Genomic DNA, 3,483 nt, shown 5'->3' on the forward strand with positions numbered 1-3,483 from the left:
CTTCCTCCAGGACAGATCTGTTAGTTCTTTTAGCAGTCCATGGTACTTTCAGCATTCTTCGCCAGCACCACAACTCAAAAGCATCAACTCTTCTTCGGTCTTCCCTATTCATTGTCCAGCTCTCACATGCATACCAGGCGATTGGAAATATCATTGCCAACTGACTGGAAGAGATCCATATTTGTGCCCATTCCAAAGAAAGGTGATCCCACAGAATGTAGAAATTATAGAACAATATCATTAATATCACATGCAAGTAAGATATTACTGAAGATAATTCAGAAACGTTTGCAGCAGTATATTGATAGAGAACTTCCAGAGGTTCAAGCTGGATTCAGAAGAGGACGTGGAACAAGGGATATCATAGCTGTTGTCAGATGGATCTTGGCTCAAGGCAAAGAATACCAGAAAGATGTTTACTTGTGTTTTATTGACTATGCAAAGGCATTTGATTGTGTGGATCATGACAAATTATGGATAACATTGAGAAGAATAGGAATTCCTGAGCACTTGATTGTACTCATGAGGAATCTGTACCTTGACCAGGAGGCTGTCGTCGAACAGAACAAGGGGACACTACATGGTTTAAAATCAAGAAGGGAGTGCGTCAGGGTTGTATTCTTTCTCCACACTTATTCAATCTATATGCTGAGCAAATAATCCGAGAAGCTGGACTATATGAAGAAGAACGTGGTATCAGGATTGGAGGAAGAATCATTAACAACCTGAGATATGCAGACGATACAACTTTGCTTGCTGAAAGTGAGGATGACTTAAGGCACCTACTGATGAAGGTTGAAGAATACAGTCTGCAGTATGGATTACATCTCAACATAAAGAAAACAAAAATCCTCACAACTGGACCAATGAGCAGCATCACAATAAATGGAGAGAAGATTGAGGTTGTCAAGGAATTCACGTTGCTTGGTTCTACAATTGATGCCAATGGAAGCAGCAGTCAGGACATTAGACGACGTGTAGCATTGGGGAAATCAACTGCGAAGGAACTGTTTCCAGTGCTGAGGAGCAAGGATATCTCCTTGAGGACTAAGGTGCGCCTGACACAAGCCATGAATACCTTCTTAAGAAAATGAAAATACAAATTTTAATACTATTATCACATATCCTACAAAGGATTAGTATCAGGAATATATAAAGAACTCTCAAAACCCAACAATCTATAAAATAAGTGTAATTAGAACATGGTCAAAGACATTTCACTTAAGAGAATATCCAAATGATAAATAAGTAAGATGATCAACATCTTTAGCCATTCTTATTGTGTGTCACTGAGTTAATGCCAACTCATAGCCACCCTGTAAGGTAGAATAGAACTCCCTACATAGGATTTCTTAGGCTGTCATCTAAAGATTACAGGAGCAGATAGCCAGGTTTTTTTTTCTCAGTAAAGCCACTGGTGGGTTAAAACCACACAACTTTTTGTTTAAATTATGCTATCAGGGCTCGCCATTAGGAAAATGCAGATTAAAACCATGAGATATCACTATACACTTATTAGACTATTCAAATAAAAAATGACAGCACCATATGTAAGCAAGTGTGCAAAGATACTGTGTCACTCATACATAAATGAAGCAGTATAATCACTCTGGAAAATATGTTTGTATTTTTTTAAAAATAAAATAGACTTAATATACACTTCAGCATTTTCACTCTTGGGCAATTACCCTAGGGAAATAAAAACTCATTTTTTACACAAAAACTTGTTGTTAGGTGCTTTATTTATAATAGCCAAAACCTGGAAATCATCCATATGTCCTTCAATGAGTGAATAGTTACACAAACTTTGGTATACTCATTTGATAAAAAATATTGATACATATAACAAGCAACCTGAATGAATCTCCAATTACTGTATAATTCCATTTATATAACATTTGTGAAATGATATAGTTTTTGACTTTGAAAACATATTAGTGTTTTCTAGTGGTTAGGCATGGGGAAGTGGTTTAGATTGACTATAAGGGAGTACCAAGAGGGAGCCTTGTAGTGATAGTACAGTTATGGGTCTTGACTTCAGTGACAGTCACATGAAGCTACACATATAATAGAATTGTATAGAGCTTTACACACACACACACACATGCACCCCAAATGAGTAAAATCTGAATAAACTTGTATATTGTACCAGTGTAAATTTCCTGATTTTCAGATTATACAATAGTTGTGAAAGATATTAACACTGAGAGAAGTTTGAGCGTGAATGCTGAACTAGTAACACTAAGCTGGTAACACTGAAGACCAAAGAAATGGCAGAAACAACAGAGCCATGTAACAGAGAAACCACAACAGTGGTATGAGTAGTGGGAATCATGAGATAGCCAGATGGCAGCGGTAATCAGAGTCAGCCCAGGCGTGGACCTGGGCATTTCTCGGCAGAAGGTCGTCAGTGGGGCTGGGTGTTGTAACGGAGAAGCAACCACAGTTCAGGCCCATGCAAGAAGATGCTTGAGCTGAGCAAAGGACAGTGTGAAGGTCAAGTTCACCTGCATTTGGGAGAGGAAGCCTGTCCAGAGGGGTCTGAGGGGAGGCCAGTCCTGAAGGTTGAAAAGTTGCCTGCACAGACTTGGTCATTCATCATAAGGGGGTTGCCCATAAAAGTTTTACCTTGAGAACTTTGGTAATGCCCACCTAACTTTGGCTCTGGTCCAGGATTTTCCTGAAGCTGCTGGTTGAGAGCTGGATTGGTGAGCACAGGGGGCCAGACCTAGCCAAGACAAATCATGGAGAGAAACTGAGACATGAACACAGCCATACTACACCTCACCTGACCTTATGGCACACCTGCTGAGAGACACCTGGTGACAGCTGATTCATGGTGTGCTTGCCCAGGGACACAGAAATAGGTGTAGGGAATTTGGGAATGGTGAGTGTGTCCCCTTTCACACATAAGTGGGTCCATCTCATACATACAATATTAAGTGCAGTACTTACAGGGGTAGAGAGAACCAGTTCACCTAAAATCTGCTTTTGCTGTTTACTGTTTATTTTCTATAAATAACAATGACAGCTTTCAATTACTATATAATAGTTTGTGTGTAGGGAACAATAGGACTGGAAAGTAGAGTCTTCATTCTAGCAATCTCATGATTGCCATTCTAGCAATCTCATGATTGCTTGAGATTTAAGAACAAGCTGCATGTATGGACACATGTGCATGCATGAGCAAACGGTTCAAATACATCAAACTTATTCATACATTTCTACACTACTTTCTGTGAATCTATATTTATTTCAAAATAATTTTAAATATATATGTTGTTATATTCCGTGGAGTCATACCTGACTCATAGTGACCCTTCCTTAGGTTTCTGAGGTGGTGTCACTACAGAAGTAGATTGCCCAACCTTCCTTACAAGGGGTGGGCTTGAACTGCCAGCCTCCTGGTTAGCAGTCAAGTGCCTTAGGCACTATGATACCAGAGCTCATATATATATATATATTTATTTATTTAATTATTTA

The sequence above is a fragment of the Orycteropus afer genome, unplaced genomic scaffold, assembly GCF_000298275.1.
Source record: "Orycteropus afer afer isolate SDZICR_OR568_19922 unplaced genomic scaffold, OryAfe1.0 scaffold00027, whole genome shotgun sequence".
Lineage (NCBI taxonomy): Eukaryota > Metazoa > Chordata > Mammalia > Tubulidentata > Orycteropodidae > Orycteropus > Orycteropus afer.